Source organism: Protopterus annectens, chromosome 4.part1 (genome assembly GCF_019279795.1).
Source record: "Protopterus annectens isolate FY-2018-M chromosome 4.part1, PAN1.0, whole genome shotgun sequence".
NCBI classification, from domain to species: Eukaryota; Metazoa; Chordata; order Ceratodontiformes; family Protopteridae; genus Protopterus; species Protopterus annectens.
Window position 1 is genome coordinate 224,030,663 of NC_056734.1, and position 18,619 is coordinate 224,049,281.

Genomic DNA, 18,619 nt, shown 5'->3' on the forward strand with positions numbered 1-18,619 from the left:
AGTTGTTCAAAAAGGTATATCGGATATCCTGTTTTTGTGAACATATTTTTTAGAAGTTCACATTTGACTTGTAAATCATCATCAGATGAAACCATTCTGGCTGCTCTTACCAATTGTCCTTTTATTACAGCTCTTTTTTAATGAAAAGGATGGTTGCTGCGGAAATGGAGAAAAGCATTAGAATAAGTAGGCTTTCTATAGGAAAAATTGGTTATTGAATAAGATGTATTTATTTTGTAATACCAGTTCTGTAGTACTTCTATCAAATCAATTGCATTGCTATCCATGCATTTAATTGTTAAAAACTCACATACCCACTGCAAACCTAGTTCCTGGCGCATGACAGTATATAAATCTTTTATGTCTACTGTCAAAAAGTTGTGACAAGCATCAAATTCTAAATGGTTTATACCTTCCAAGAAACTCCAGGAATCATGGCAAATTTGCTGTTCTGTATGTATGAGTGGTTTTAATTTACTATCTACACACCTGGCAGAGATATATGTGATGGATTTACACCCATCTACTATGGGTCGAAAAGGCGGATTGGAAAGGTCATTATGGATCTTGGGAGATCCAAAAATAACAGGTGTTATGGGTACAGGCATTGTCAGGTAATGATATGTGTCAATATTCACACAATTCTCCAGAAACAAATCATTGATAATACAATTTACCTGTCTGTATGCACTATTGATCTCATTCAAACTCACTTTTACATAATTGTCACTTTCATGGATAGCTAACATTTTCCCATGATAATCTGTTAAATCCATGAACGCAAGATCACTCCCTTTATTGGGCTTCATGATACGTACTTTCTAAAGTTTAAGAAAATTCAACAGTTCTTTTTCAACCAAAGACATATTTTTATCTACGTGGTTAAACTGATATTTCCCAAGAACAGCCCTAATATCGATTTCATAAATTTTCACACAAACATTTAACATTTCATGCATTGGGGGATTAAATACACTAGCAATTCTCAAATCATTGTGCATACTAGAGTTATTGTCCAACAATACAGAAAGATTAAGTTTGCAAACAAACATTTTTAAATCTACCAATGTTTTAGCAACACTAGCTCTATTATCTGGCACAAAAGATAATCCTTTGGAATGAATGTTCGCTACTTCAGTGATGACTTTAACAGATGAAAAGTTGTATAGCTTGAAATCACCCTGAAAGTTAGTCAATATCTCAAGCTTGTTATCAGAAGCAGTATTTACCTTCTCCGATGGTTCTGCTTCTTTCATTGTTGGCCTTGATATTTTCCATTCCGCGTTTGCTGCTGTTGTTTTGGGTTGCCTCCCTGAAAAACCTGCTGGTTAGAGGTTCCAGGTTCAGTACAGTTAGTGAGGAAATAGATGTTGTTCTTTTGTTGGGTTCCCCTAATCTGTTAGCTCCATCTAAGGGGAGACGTCTGTACTCCATTAGCGTCATTATCTGGGCGGTGACATTCCATTTCTATGTTCTGTTGGGTGCGTTGGTGATTGGTGGTTGCCTGGGTGAAGGGAATTGTTTTTCCTTTGATGTTTTGTGGCTCTGGTGGAGTTGGGTATGAGGTTTTATTATCGTAGTCCTTTTTATCCCTTAAAATCTTCTTTTTTTTATCTCAGTTGATTTAGTCATTGCACTGTCTATGCTCGAAAAAAGACGAGCATATTCAAACTTGTCTCTTGGGAAATCACCATCACCCTTGATATTCTGTTCTAACATTTCCAGTTCCAGCCTTAAGCTGTCGATTTGAGCATTATACTGCTGAATTAAGGCTTCTAAAAATTCAAAGCCTTGTTTGTCAAATAAGGCAATGACTTTTTGATGAAAGACAGAATCCTTGATTAGACCAGTTGGGCAGCACCATTGGCCTAACCCTTTAGGAACCAGCTTCAATTTAATGCTTTCTTTGAAGTAAGAAACCTCAAGCTGTAGTTTCTTGCATTTATACAGTTTTTGAGCAAAAGTTTTTAGGTTAGTTACAATGGGTATCTGCATCAAACTATTAGAGGTGTGATCAGCTGAATTATCAGTATCTGGCAAACAAAAAACTGTTGGTGTTTTCAGAAAATCTGCCATAGAAGGCACTGAACTTTTCCTAAGTTGATTTGAGGGTTGTAGTTCGCCTTCAACAATTATATTACTGCCAGTATTAGAGACTGAAGATCTCTGTCCATTTAGATATCCACTTAAGGGTACAGAAGACACAGAAGCATAAGAAATATTTTGTCTACTTACATCCATATTCATATCAGAAGCAGAAGATGACATGTCAGCAGTGGGATTTATTGAGTCCAACTTAGAAATTCTTTTTGATAAGGACATCCACTTGACCAAGCAATTGCTGAACCAACAGGGTCAGATGGCCCACGGCATTTGCCTCGGTAGTCAATCCTCCTATTGAAGTATTTTCATCTTCTTGTTGGGAGAAAAGAGACAGGGAAATGGCAGCAACTCCACTAGCCATCATGCACAAACCAACCAAAGGACACTTGCGAAAAACCACTGAAAGTAACAAAAGAACAGCCAAGGAGTGCTAAAAAATGGAAAATGCTAAAAAGCACAAAGAAAGAAGAAAGAAAGAAAGAGTGAATCAACTCTGACCCCCCTTTTTTTTACCCCTCTTTTTTAAAATAATATCATACATTATATATAATATATAATGTATGATATTATTTAAAAAAAAGGGGGGGGACAAAGTCGATTCCTTCTTTTAGCTTAATATCTAGTTAGGAAGTGGAGGTTGTGTATTTATCATTGCATTGTCTACAGGCACAATGTGATAATACATACATTTTAGTATGGTTTATGTTTGTCTTATTTTGTTTGTGTTATATAAGGAATTATAATGTTTAAATTTCTTTGTGCTTTTTAGCATTTTAAATTCCTATTATAATGTAATTTCTTATAGCACTTAGATTGATCAATTTGAGGAAGCTTGTTAATTGTTTTATTAACATTAACTAATTAAGAGCCTGATATAAGGCATTGAATGTTGGGTAGAGTTTTGTCTGAAGAAGTTAATTGTATAGCGTGGATGAACTAAAGCGCTTACAATAAAGAACTGGGATTTTTTTAGCACTCCTCAGCTGTTCTTTTGTTACTTTCAGTGGTTTTTCGCAAGTGTCCTTTGGTTGGTTTGTGTATAATGTCTAGTATGTTCCATTCCCTGGAAGTTTTTCTTTTAAAATCTGAAGCAATAGTTGTTCCTGAACATATGTTGTGAAAAATTTATTTACTGATGCTGTTGAATCAATATTATTCCAATCTGTTTCTGGTAAATTTAAGTCCCCAGCCACTATTATTCTTCCCTCCTGTGTTTCATGCAAGAAATGTATGACTTCCTCTAGGTCAACAGCACTTGACTTTGGTGGTCTATATATTCCAACATTTGTTATATGTTCCAGGGTTGGCTTTATTGTCATAGTTGCACAGTCTATAGTATTGATGTTATTATTGAGCATGTAATAATCAGAGGTCTCATAAATATCTTTAATCCTTATCATAACACCTCCACCTGATTTTTGTTAGAGTGTTTGTTACAATAAAAACTTTTATATCCTGACAGAACTTTTCATTGTTGGTAAGGTTACATTTGCATTTGAATTTATGTTGTAAGTCAAAGTTTTGTTAGCAAGGCACTGGTATTTAGATAGATGTGTTTATGAAAATCAAAGTATATTATACAGTATAGGCTAGGGGACATTTGTGATGTGGTTTGGGGAAAGATCTAGTGAGAGAGAATATAAGAGACAAGCAAATGGATGTATAAGGTGTGAGGATAATAGACGAAATGTGAATGGTTTTGTGAGAAATGAAGATTTGTACATGTTGTTTGATGAGTTAGAAGTGTGCTGTTTAGGACATAAGATGTTTTGTGGTGGGTATGGGTTTCAAACAAGCATCTATGAGAACAGGGAGAGCTGTGATTATTCCTGAATATGCTAGGGTGAAGGGTAGGGGAAATAAGTGAAAAGGAAATAAGATATCTGGGGAGGGTTTCTGGTGGTAGTAAGAGGAAATAGGTGGCACCATGTATGACTCTGTTTTTACTGTATTAAGGAAGAGCGAGTATGTGTTGGAGAAAGGTGTAGAAAGAAGTGCAGAAATCTTATTTCTATAAGTTTTTATGGTTGAAGCAAGAGTACAAAATGGATGCAGTACATATATAGTAAATGGGAAAGGAGAGGTGCATTGAGCAAGAGTACAAAATGGATGCAGTACATATATAGTAAATGGGAAAGGAGAGGTGCATTGAGCAAGAGTACAAAATGGATGCAGTACATATATAGTAAATGGGAAAGGAGAGACGCATTGAGCAAGAGTACAAAATGGATACATTTAAATTTAATGTAAGGGGGTGGGTAGGAAATGAAGGTAGATTAGGAAAGCAAAGTGTGCCCAGGTGTAGTGAGACCAAATGGAGGGGGGCCCAATGAATCAAGGTGTTGTATGAGCTCAGAAACAATGTATGAATTTAGACCTGAGTGGGAAATAAAGTGGGAAATGAAATAAGCAACTATGCTTTGTCCTTGCTCTGCTCTAGGTGAAAGAAGTTCTCCAAATGGGAGAAAGATATGATAGCAGTCTGAGTAAGGTGATCATGCAAAATGTAAGTGAGTTGATGCTTTTACAAATTCAAAGTTGTTGGTGATAGTATAGCATCCACCCTAAGCTATTGTGCCAGAATGACCTCAGATAACCTAGGTCCCTGAAATGGTACATGTGCGCCAGGGATGGGAGTGTTTAGCATTTTAACAAAGATGGTCAGGCTGTTACTGCTTTGGACTTAATGTTCTGTAGGGGCTTCTAGATGCTACAAAAAAGTGAGGCAGTTAAAGGCTTCATTATAATCAGCTTTAAGGGAGTTTATGTATCACTTGATCAGTTGTTTAAACTCCTGGATTACACAATTAATAGTTAAAACTGTACTGTTGTTTTAGCTGCATTGATGGTTTATATTTGGAGAAAATCTGTAGCTCGGATGACTGGCTGACTTCTGCTTTCACTCTGTGGTTTCATAGGTGATACGAAGAGTGTAGTGTGAATAATGGTGGATAAAGTGTTTCTGTTTTTTGTGGGACAAAGTCTATAAAAAGAATAAATAAACATATGCATACATACATACATCAATAAATAAATATATAAGAAGTATGGTTATATTTGCTGAGTTATTACAGAGTGTCGAAGGTAAAGGACACTGTTTAAAAAAACAAGGATAGAAAGGAAACTTAGCTAAATGAAGCATCACTACCACTTTCTCTCTTGTCTTTCCCCTGCCCTCTTTAGTAATGGGCCCCCCAACCCTAACCCTGCACCTTACCTTCATAAAAACCTTCTTGTAACACTTCCACTATTCAGATGAATTTTGGGGGGTAGTCTTAATATTGGGAGAGGAAATCATTTTACTTTCTTGATATTATTCAATTTGATATTTTTCATTTTTTTATTACATATGTTTGAACTTTTTTTGTTGGTGTTTTTAATTTGACATTAGATTAGTTCAATCATGCACAACAGAACCATATATATATATATATATATATATATATATATATATATATATATATGGGTCTACTTCAAATGAATGAAATCCAACTTACCCTAAAATGACATCGTTGAGATGAGATCTCCAAAACCTTAGTTTAATGAACCACCACGTTGCCAAAACTTTTTCCATGGTAAGTAAACAGTTGTCCAACATGGTGAAATTTACCCTATTCCCCACTATAGTGCAATACCCGAGTTGGTATATTTAGTTAGGGGGGGTGGGCGGCACAATTCCCCACATTGGAGTGTGTGGGGCGTAGCCTTCCCCAATCTGGGTGTGTTGGAGATAGTGTGGTCTATTTTTTTTGTACATGTTGGTCAATTGGATACTTACTGTGGGAAAGGTAGACCCACATATCTGTTTATCTATCTATCTATCTATCTATCTTATATTTATCTATATATATTTGTATCTATATCTGTCTATCTATCTATACCTGTAGTGTGCATGCGTGTGTATGTATACATATATATATATATATATATATATATATATATATATATATATATATGGGTCACCTTCAGATGCCCGACAGCACATTTCACCGACACGGAATCCGACGGGTCAAAAACACCAACAACGCAGATGACCGACAAGGTGAGAACCCGACGGACTCGGTAAGTGTGCGATAGAGTGAGGGATTTAGTGTTAGGGAGCGGACAGGTAAATGTGCGATAGTGAGGGACTGTGGGTTTAGGGGTGGGTTAAGTGAGTTAGGGTTAGGGTGCAGGTAGGGTGTGTGTGCGATAGTGAGGGACTGTGGGTTTAGGGGTGGGTAAGTGAGTTAGGGTTAGGGTGCAGGTAGGGTAAGTGTGCGGTAGTGTCGGATCTTGGGGTTAGGGGTGGGTAAGTGAGTTAGGGTTAGGGTGCAGGTAGGGTAAGTGTGCGGTAGTGTCGGACCTTAGGGTTAGGGTTTGGGTTAGGGATAGTGGATATGTTATGTAGTGTACTGTGTTGTTTACATGTAGTGTGTTGGTGTAATGGTATTCGGTGTTTTGCGTTGTCGGTATTTTTTGTTGTTGGTCTTTTGGTGTCTGTGATTTGTGTTTCGGCGGTTTGGCATTTCGGGCATCTGAAGGTGATCCATATATATATATATATATATATATATATATATATATATATATATATATATATATATATATATATATATATATATGTGTGTGTGTGTGTGTGTGTGTGTGTGTGTGTGTTGATGTGGCAAGATATGTCATATCACCAGCATTGTACAGCAATGAATAAATGTGCCAAAAAGTATGAAAGGTGCTGTTCATGCTTGACATGTGTGATATTTACATGCCATGAACATGCTCTAGGAATGGAGGAGATAGGAAACAAGATTAGGATAGGAATGTACTGATATACACAAATGTTGCGTGGTTTAGGCAGGTGCATGACATCATCAAAGGAGCATTTTTTTGTGGTGCTAGCCCTCTTTTTTAAGAAATACAGGAGTAGGTAAATGTAGAAGTAAAGAAACAGGGTAAAGATTATGATAAGAATCAGCACAGAAAGACAAAAAGACAATGCATTTACAGGGTTGTTCAGTATGGGTGTAAGGGCCTACAAGGAAGAGACACACCCAAACACAGTATATACAGTTATGGCAAGGGATAAGCATAACACACAGCATATATATAATGACTACTGTAGCAGAAGCATGTGACTGGAGGCTAGAGATAGAAACAAGTGCTGTATACATGCCAACATGGTCTGTCATGATGCTCTGAGCCCATATGTAATGCACCTCTAGGACATAGTCCCAACACTGACATCTTCATTGTCTTCTTGGTGTATGCACTAGTGCCAGGACTGAAAAAAGGCGATCCTCATAACCTGGAAACAATCAAGCAAGAGGGACACAGACAATAAAGTTGACTGTTGAGGATAAAGAAGTGATTATGTACTATTACTATTATGCAAAATAAAAAAAAAACTCAGAATTTCCAGAAAGAGGGTATGTAGCAAGAATGAGAGAGAAATTACTGGAAAGAAAAAAAACATTTGCATAAAAAAAAATTTCCACTGACAATAAGGATCCTTAATACACCACATCAGAAAAAAAAAACAATAACATTAATCAGATGAAGAAACACTAGGCAATCTGGAAAAGGAAGTCACAGATCAAGTGAGACAAGAAAATGAACAAAAACAGGGTATAAAAGAGAAGCATGGACATAGAAATAAGAAATTGAGCTGATAGGGTGCAATATTTATGGAGAAAAAAAAAAGAACAGACAAATCAGTGCAGCTTCAAAGATATTTGAAGACAAATTAAGGCAAAGCTACACCAATATGGTAAATTTCATAATAAAAAAATAAGATCACAAAGGTAGGATGTAATTTAAAGTAAGAATTTTAATGAGGTAGAAATTAAACAAATAGAAAGTGAAGTGATAGACAATCTGTGAAGTGAAGGATTTAGTGTGGAGACTCCAATACAGGCAATGTTGCAAAATAATCAGCCAATGAGTCCCCACATGGAAGAGCATCAGACAAAGCCAGATGCAGCTGAAGAAGACACACCACAGTGCAATGTTCAGGAACTGTCTGTACTTGACTTCCATAAATATCAGTTATAATTGTGCAGAAAGAGAAAGAGCAAGAAACAGTGAAAACTTGGACACAGACAATATTACAACAGGATTGACCAATACATCCCCAGATAAAGGAGCAGCAGATGAAGCAGGATGCATTGAAAAAGATATGCCACAGTGAAATGTTCTGGAACCTTCTGTGGGAAACTCAAATGAAAGCCCTGCTAGAATTGCACAGCAAGGGAAGCAACAGGAAACAGAAATCAAAGACCGTCTTCTCAGTCTAGAAGAAAATGATCTTTGAATCCTCTAATCGATTAGATAGGAATCCAGGTAAGACTACTCACATGCAGCATGCAATAAAGCCCCATAGTTGCAAATAAGATGGACAATATTACACTTTTAAAAGTACACACCTCCAAAAAATTACTCAGGAAGTTGTAACAGCCACTGATACATGGTTTCGTAACTCACAACTCATGCTCAACCCAAAAGCGGCCAAAGTACTTTTTTCCCCCAATCCCTCTCCCATGATTTAAACTCCTCTCTCTTGATAATACAACCATTGAAGTCGCTTCTCATTGAAAACTCTTAGTGGCAATAGTGGATGATAATGTTACCTTCCACCACAAAAATGCATAAGAAAAACTCATAACAAAAAATAGGGATGCTTTACTGAGCCAAAAACTTTCTCACTGGTGCAACCAAAACTACACTTGCCACTACTTATTTCCTTCCCTCTCTTCTTTATGGCGCTACCATCTTTACTAACCTCCAGGCTTCACAAAAAATGAAAACTTAAACAATGCTGTAACACAGTTGCTAAATTTGCAGCACATACCCCTTTCAGAACCCACCCCTGTATAGCATTGAAAAGTCTAAATTGGTTAGAACTGCCACTTCAACTAACATATACACAAATTCTTACCACCTATAAAATTATCCAGCATCCATCTGCCTGTCCAGCATTAAAAAAACATTCTGCACAGCTATGTTCTCAGTCAGTCATTGCAATGCAGTGACCAAAAACTCCTGTCTTTCTACAAACCTAGCAAATATGCTGGGCATTGTCTGTACTCATATATGGTTGCTATGGACTGGAACTCCTTACCTGTATCCATCAGGTCTACACTCTCCCTCCATCCTATCTTTCAAAACAACTCTGGAAGACATTCTTGCTAAACTCTGGCTCTGTTCTTGCATAAAACCAGGATAAACTATATCCCTACAAATGAACAATAATGGCAGTCAGCAGGAGCAACCGGCTGGAGGGCTATTTAGCATTTCCACACTTTTACATCAACTTGACCAGAAATTGGTCAAATTTAAAAAATTACAGTTGGAAATTACTTACTTCTGGGAATGTATCGGTGAGAGTATAGCCCTGAAGGGCTTGAGAGGATGGCAATACCCTACAGGACTAGTAGAAGGATCAGATTTCCATACGGATTTAATAAAACGTTTTGATAGGCATGGGACTGAACTGTTGGAGTTAATGTGTAAACATTGGCTGAAGTTGGCCAACAATTTAGTTAAAGAGGCAAAAGTTCTGGACAGCAGTATCAAAGCAGACATTGATTTTCAATGTTACTGCTTTGAATATGAGAGGATTTTTTCAAGTATATATCAGTACATAGCAAAACTTAAAACAACTAAACTGAAAAAGTTAAATAGGGATCGCCACGCGTATAGAATGGGCATGGCTTACCCTAAACCAACCCCCCTCACAGACTGGAGTTTCACATGGGCAGAATGAAACTGAGGGTGGGGTTTACGACAATACTGATTTACAGAGAATGTCCACAGAGAACCACCAGGCTGTGGAACAGGACACAGTTACTGTTAGAAGGAGCGAACGTATCGCAAATAACCGAACAGTGCAGGCCTCACAAAGTAATCAAGAGCCAAATAGAGCAACAGGAGCAGGATCTTCATACCGGACGGGAAATTTTCAGAACAGGGCACAAAATCATCCCCCACGACAAGGAGGAGGTCATCAGGCAACAACAAGAACAACCGAACAAATGGAGGAGGTAAACGACCTAGTAATAGATACTGCAAATTGTTGTGAAATTATTCTGAACTCTGGGGAGGATTTTAAGATTTATAATTATGCTAAATTACTAATTGATCAAAAACTTGTGGACTTACTAGCAAAAGGGTTTAGCTTTGTACCGTCTTGCAAAGCAGATGTGGCAAAGACTTTGATTGATTTAAAACTATTTGTGAGAAAACTCAACCTTGTTGTTTTGTTAGGTCAGAATTGTAATAATGTGAATGTTTTTAACATAGCAAGTACTATACCCTGTCTTAGATTTTTTTGAACAGGTTTGTGAATTAGACATACGAAATAATATTGAACAGAATAACAAGCATGGTATTTTTTAATCTAATATTAGCAGCAGTGAGAGACAACTGTTGGAAGAGATGAAACAGACACCAGTACGTGTGATGCAACCTGATAAAGGGGGAGGGTTGGCTATCATGCGTATAGATGAGTATATTCATAGGATGGATGAAGTTCTAAACAGTGACACATATGCTGAAATTTCAAAAACTGAAGTTAATAGATCTTATTCTAGAATTCGGTCCCTCTTGAATGATATGTTCATTGAGGCTAGAATCGATATCAACTTATATAATTTTTTATCTATGCCAGCACCCAGGATACCCATCCTTTTTGGGATCCCGAAAGTCCACAAAAATACCAATGACCCCCCCCCCATGAGACCCCTTGTGGACACTAGAAATAGCATCACATATTCATTTGCCAAAGTAACAGACCACATCTTAAAGAAATATGTTACCCAGGAGAGTCAGATTTGCAAAGATTCATGGTCTTTCCTTTCAAACATTAATGGTTTGGAATTTTAAACTAACTTTAACTTTTTTGATGGTAGATGTTAAAGATCTGTACTCCTCAATACCCCACCTCGAAGGAGTCAAATGGGTTAGTTATATGATGCGTAGCAAAGGGGCACACCCAGCTGATGTTTCCCTCATTGAGGAACTCCTGGAAATCATTCTATCCCAAAATTTCTTCACTTTTAACAACAATCACTACCTACAGAAAATTGGCATGGTGATGGGCTCCCCTTGTGGATCCAGCTTCACTAATTTGGTTATGTGTATTTGGAGCAGGAATATATTAGGAAAAAAACATTAATTGTTCACCAGATATATTATTTTAATCGTTTTCTGGAAGATATCTTTATGATTATTGATGGTGATGCAACCAAAGCAAATGAGTTATTGACATACTTTAATTCTACCATACAATTTTTCACATTTACTGCTAATTTTAGTACTGATTGGATAGCTTACCTTGATGTTGACCTGTCCAAAGATGAAACCAATAAGTGCTATGCAGCTAAAATATTTTGGAAGGAGACATATTCCAACTCCTTCCTTCATTATAATAGCTGTCACCCGTTCCACCAGAAACGATCGGTGGTTAAGGGACAACTAGTGAGGGCGGCCCGTATGGTGACTAATGACAATGATTTTTATATAGAATATAGTAATTTGAGGGAGATGTTTAATAGAAGGGTTATCCCGATGTACTGGTTTGTAACCTGATTGAGGAAGTTCAACATAAAAGAACTATAGGTACATACAAGCCTATCTTCGGTTGTAAAGATAGGTTAGGTCATAGTAATGAGGCTACAATAAGCGATGAAAGACAGAGTAGCTTATATAACTCATGCAGTTTGATAACCCAGTACAGTATCATTGCTCCTGAAATTTATTCGATTATTAATAAGAAATGGAAATTAATTAGAAATGATGTTACAACAAAACAGAAGTTACAAGAGTCGCCTAAGATAGTTTTCCAACGAGGGCAGAATCTAAAAAACTTATTGCAGTGGAATAACTGGAGTACTAGTATGAGAAAAGGCATGTTTAAATGTAACATGTGCCATTATTGCAAATATACGGATATAGGACAAAGTTTCATGATTAGAGGGCGAAAATATTACACTCAATTTAAGTTTAACTGCCAATCTAAATCAGTGGTATACGTGGCTCAGTGTCAACAATGCCCAGCCTTCAATATTGGAAATATTGATAAAAGGTTGAGGGAGAGTGTTTACGAATACTTATATCACATTAGTATGTCTAAACAAGAGAATGCCCTGGCTAGGCATATTAGAGATTTCCCAGATCACAGTTTTAAGTTCAGAGCAATTGATTGCATTTTCCTGGATGAGAGAGGTGGCCCTGAATCACTGTTAGTAGAGAGATTAGAGCTTTGTTGACAGCTTCGTACTAGTACTTGCCATTTCTATATTTTATTCTATATTTTGCATTTTGAAACTAAAAAGTCTGATGAGATAGGAATATAATGTTGTTTAATGTTTTAATGTTTTTTTTGTGTGTGTGTGTGTGTGTGTGTGTGTGTGTGTGTGTGTGTGTGTATATATATATATATATATATATATATATATATATATATATATATATATATACACAATTTTTGCTTATGAATTTTCCACTTGAGTGATATTTTAGTAAAGAAATATAAGTATGATTTTATGTTATATCCCATTTTTACATGCTTACATACATTTACATACTAGCTATTTAACAATTATGAATTTTATGTTTATTAGGTTGTTACATATTTTATTGTGGATTGGGTACTTAGATGGATGGTAACCAAGTTGTGAGTCATTATGCTGGCATTAATATTTAGCGAATGCTTTTAAATAAAATCGTTTAAGAAATGAAGCTATTTAGGAGGCAACAGATCCTATTGGTGACTATGAACACATGACTATGTTAGATCACTATAAATGTTGATTTTACTAATTGAATTTTATCTGAAGAAGTCCCACAATTGCGTGGGATGAAAAGCGCTTAATAAACGGTTTCTTGCCTTACATCTGGAGTAGATTGAGCTCTTTTGGCAGTCTTTTTGCGATATCCCTAAATGTGAACAAGTACCTTTTCATTCCTTATACCTCCTTACTCTCCCTTCATCACTTACTTCCTTACTACCTAATTCTTTTCCCCAGCTTTCTCTCTAAATACACCATAAGCCTGTTTTCCCTTCACTTCATATTGCAATTCCTATCTGTATTAGACTAACTTACTTTTAATTTCTCTCCAAACTGTCTAGAATTTCAATAAATATTAAATGATTATCATATACCTTATAGTGATATTTAACCGATGTTTTTATATTATGTCTAATTTGTTATAATTATTTAAACTGGAGATGTTTTTTTTTTATTTTTGAAGATTGTAAAGTTACTGTTTTTAAAATGTTTTGTAATAATTTAGAGCTTTTCTCCCTGGGTGTCCACTGAAAATGGGCTTCTACCAAGCTGGACTTTCCCAGTAATCAAATGTCAATAAATGAATAAATATTGTTAACAGTATATACTACATAGGTAGTTAGCAGGTAAGTACTTTTACTTGATCCATTTCTATTCTCTTCAACCTATATGATTTGTACAGTAGCTGCATATTACCCTGGCGCCAAGTCCATTTCCAGGCTGCACATCCTACTCTGCTCATGTAATGCCTTGCACCTGCTGGTTCATTCCGATTCCAGGATATGTCAAATGACAGTGAATCCTAAGTATGTCTAAGAACTCTAGCTGTGTGCTTCTATGCAATCCAAAGGATGCGAGGATGGTGTGTGATTCTTGAATAATATGGACATGGATCTTCATCTCCTCTTATGGCATGTGCATAAATGTATTATGTACTATGATCCAGTTTGCCTGCTTCAGCCTGTAGGACCAAGTCCCTGCATCTAATCTGCAGGTGTTTAGGATGCTGTGCTTTGTAATATGGTGACTTCTGTTGTGGAACTTTGTCTTGCAAAACTATACAGAGATTCCCAACTTGCACTTATACAAATTTCATCTAAAGATCCATAAGAAATGAAGGCTTGGATGCAGCAACATTCATACTACAACATGCTGTATGAGGCACTAGAGGTTCCACGTCATATGTTTCATAGCAAATTATATTGCATTCTGTGAGACGTCTGGCAAGAAGTGTAGATAACAGGAGCTGGTTTGGTAAAATTCTTCACTTTGTCTATATTTTTCAACAGCAAAACAATTTTTTGTTATATTTACCTTATCTTCTGATATTGCCTGCCTGTACCAGTGGTAACAGACTTTGGCTGGAATTCATAAAGGATTATAGTGACTGGTAAGCCTTACCACCAGAAGCTTCTCCCTTATGGTAACCTTTCAGATTCAGAGACAACTGTACCTCTGTGGTTACCTGTTAGATGGAGTATCAATATGGAGGGCAGTCCCACTGGACATGGTATATACTAATGGGGCAATGCATAGTGTGGCTAATGTTAATTAGCCATATACGGCAAAACTAAAAATACCTGTTTATACTGATCTATGCTGTCAAGCAAATGAAAGAATCCCTCAGCTGTGTAAATTAGCAAAGCCAGTCAAAAGTTTTAAAACCAACAATTAAAAGCAGTCGACCACTGACTTCAGTGGAGGAAGTTATGAAGCAGTTAAGTTCAATAAATTTTATAGGAGACATTGGGGTGGTGTGTGTGTCAGTGTTTGTATGAAAGTGGAAGTGTATGTACTTGTGTGTTAGGATTTAAATGGACTCGTATAAAAGTGTGTGTGTGTGTGTGTGTGTGTGTGTGTGTGTGTGTGTGTGTGTGTGTGTGTGTGTGGGTGTGTACATGAATGCCTGGATGTGTGTGAGTTACGGGCAGGGTGTCTGTACCACCTTAATGCATCAGCTGACAGTGGAACTACCACCTCTATCATAGGTCTGACAGTCCAAATGTTAAGAAAATACAATTCAGAGCCAAGCTAATGGCATGATAATGAGGCATTTCCTATTGTGACTAAAGCTGTCTCTGAAATGCATTTTTCACCTCTTGCATAAATTGATCTACCTACTATAAGCACTTTTCATAAGATGTAGGGATTTTTCCTGAATCCCAAAGTTAGTTTTAAACCTTTGAATTCTTATGCCTGACTGTCTATGAAGTGTCACTGTATTGTCTGCATTCTGTATTTCACCCAGAGACTGAATACTCTGTTAGGCAGAACATTAATTACCCTTGTTAACATTAAAGGTTTTATATACCAGAAAGAGACTTTGCTTTAATATTTTAAATTCTTGTGCTGAAAGTGTAATTGTGCTATCTTAAACTGCATTTCACCTAGGGACTATATTAAGCACAACATTAGTAACCATTGTTCTGTTGCAGGTTTTATCTGAGAACTGTTGTTTTGCTTAGAGTGTTTTGCTAGCACAGAGAACCCCAAGAGATAATCTCACTTATTTGTCTACCTCATTTAACTTTTAATATTTGTTCAGGAAAAACTTGACAAAAATTTGACAAAGGTTTAGCCTGCTGTTGTTTGGTTACGGAAAAGAAAGAAAAGTGTTTCTCTGCTAGACTAGCAAAAGCAGAAAAAATAGCATGTTATTTTGTTTCTGTGAACTGTTTTCCAGTTACTTCTCAAGTTCTTTCCTCAAGAATTCTAGACATAGCCAAAAACAAAGGGGCCAGAGGCCAATAAAAAGGAATATAATACATGTGTGTGTGTGTGTGTGTGTGTGTGTGTGTGTGTGTGTGTGTGTGTGTGTGTGTGTGTGTGTGTGTGTGTATACATATATATATAGATGCACTAGACAATCTTGATGTACTGAAATGTCAAAATTCAGTGTGTCGAGACTGAATAGTGGAAATTGCAGTTAACCGAAACTACACTATGCTGAATCCGCAAATGTCGAATCCGCCGCTATCATGGTGTCGCGTTCGTGATGTGTGGTGCGGTTTGTGGATTTATCTGGGGTTTCAGGTAAGTGTTGTGTGTTTGAGAATAATGGGTAGGGATTTTAGTGTGTGTGAGTGTGTGCGGTGGTGTTTTTTATATGTTTGTGTGTTTAGTGCAACCTCGGAGTTCGAATATATAAGTAGGGGGTTGGGGGGTGCAGGGGGGCTTGCCCCCCTGCTTTTAGGTAGGTTAAGTGTGTTTGTGTATGTTGTTATGTTTGTTTAGTTAGATAGCTGTATGTGTGTGTGTGTGTGTGTGTGATTATGTCCTGGTTTGTGTGTGTGTGTGAATGGTCGCGCAATTGTAGTATTTGTGATTGTGGGTTTTCGTGTATGTGGTTTTTCGACTATTCAGTCTCAAAATACTGAAACACACACACATACAGATATATATAAACACATATATAGATAAATAGATAGATAGATAGATAGATAGATAGATAGATAGATAGATAGATAGATAGATAGACAGCTATATTAAATATTACTCATGTCAAGTAAAAAGTTAACAGAAGAAGAGTTATTATGTCAACATGCATTTTTCTGAACAATAAGTAGTTTGAAAGTCGAATGACTGTCATTATTGACTTACTATAATCCTCAGTGATTTACCAGAAAAATGAAACATTTTATGTGGAACAGGGCAAGAACATGAGACAAAATTAAAAATGTTTTGCCGAATCCTAGACAGGTGAGAGACATGTTTACCTATACCTGATGCAGAAAGAGAGAAGTAGAGATAGAGGTAATGTATGTTATTTTGTTTCTGTGAACTACAAAGCATGTTATTTTGTTTCTGTGAACTATTATGTTATCATTGCAAACAGAAACAGAAAACAAGCTGTTCTCTTTTTGTGGACTGGTACTTGTTTCTATTCCTGCGTAGAAAAGTAAGAAAGTCATTGTTTTGCTTTTATTAAATACTACCTATTTGTACTGCTAGCAAGAAAATGGCTGATGTTTCTTAACTAAAACCAAACAAAAGAGCTGCACTTTTAGCCTGTGGAATCGACCTGTAATTCCTTTTGAGTATTACTTCCCCTAAAATGCTTACTTAATAAAGCAGAGCTAAAGTGGAGCTGCTACTGCCATTGAAGGGAAGGTGGTAGCAAAATGAACCACCATAGAGTCAGAATGCCTGCCAATTCTGTGGGCGATAGGTAACCTGTAGTATTACTTGCTAGGCAGGGAGGTCACCCTCATTATGGATCACACCACCCCCTCCAGTGGCTTCAGAAGCAGAAACATGAAACTTTGCCAGTGGGCCATAGCTCTGCAACAACTCAGATTCAAGATCCAGCACTAACCTCGTGTGCAGCACCACAATGCACATGTTGTAACCAAGGATCATTCTTGCAGGCTCAAAGCTGATGGCTTCAAGCTGACAGCCATCTGTAATACAGCATGATGATGCTTGCAGGAGGTGCCTGACAGGAAGCTGCAAGCCTTCTAGGCAGCTAATGGCTTGAAAAGCTGGCACTTTTGTTTGCATTCACAGGTCTTAGGAGTTAGAGGGGGTAAGATAGGTAGCTGGGCATTTAAACTCTCACCTCTTAGACAGGTAATTAGGTCTAGGGGACAGGGAGCTACCAGTATAATGAGTGGGGAAGAGCAAGATGTTAGAAGTTATGAAGTCTAAGAGACTTGCTAACAAGTGATTTGGAAGATTCTAGAAGGCAAGATGGGTGAACAGATACTGGGACAGGAAAACCCTGAGAGAGCGAGAAGATTGGCAGCCCCAACCTCTGGTCTTCTGCACTCTATGGAAGCAGACAACATCCCAGGCTGTCTTCTAAACAGGCTAAAACATGAACTAGTATCACCATTAAGTACTATTTTCAATCACAGTCTAACCACAGGTTTTGTTCCTGCAGAATGGAGAACAGCAACAGTTATTCCCCTCCACAAAGGTGGCCTAGCAACAGACTCAGGGAATTACATACCTATAAGCCTTTGCAGCCTTATTTGTAAGGCCATGGAACATATCATTATGGACCTAATAAATAAAGACATAGGTGACCTCCAAACTCTGGATCCTACCCAGTTTGGCTTTGTCAAGGACAGATCCTGCCTGTGAAATCTTGTGGATTTTTTTGAAAACATAACTAGGGCCATTGATTAGAGCAAATATGTGCACACAGCATACTTTTGCTTGGCAAAGGCTTTTGACACAATCCCACACTCAGATGGATTGCTAACTGGCTCACAAACCGGGCACACACTATCAAAGTGGATGACTCCACATCAACCAGTAGATTTATTACCAGCAGGGTGCCACAGGGGTCAGTGGTGTGCCCCTTACTGTTTGGTATATACTTCTCAGAAGTTCAGGTCAAAACTAAGGGGTTGTGGCTGATCAAATTTGTAGACAACTGCAAACTGGGTGCAATTATAGAATATCCAAATTATATCAGTATACTCCAGGAAGGTCTTACGCAGACCAACAACTGGTATTTTAGTCTTGGTCTCAAACTGAATGCAAAGAAATGCATCATCATTCCCTTTGGCACAAACTATTTCCCTTCACACTATCAAATCAAAAACAATATGCCAAGTATCCATGAAGTGGTAAGGGACTTGGGTTCACAAGATGACTGTGGCCTTAACTTCAACCACTATGTGTCTACTGTAGTAAGGAAGGCCTTCTACATACCACACTTGATTAGTAAAGGCATCACCTTGAGAGCAAAAGAGGTCATAACCACTCTATACTCTGCACTAATCTGACCCATAATTGAGTATAAC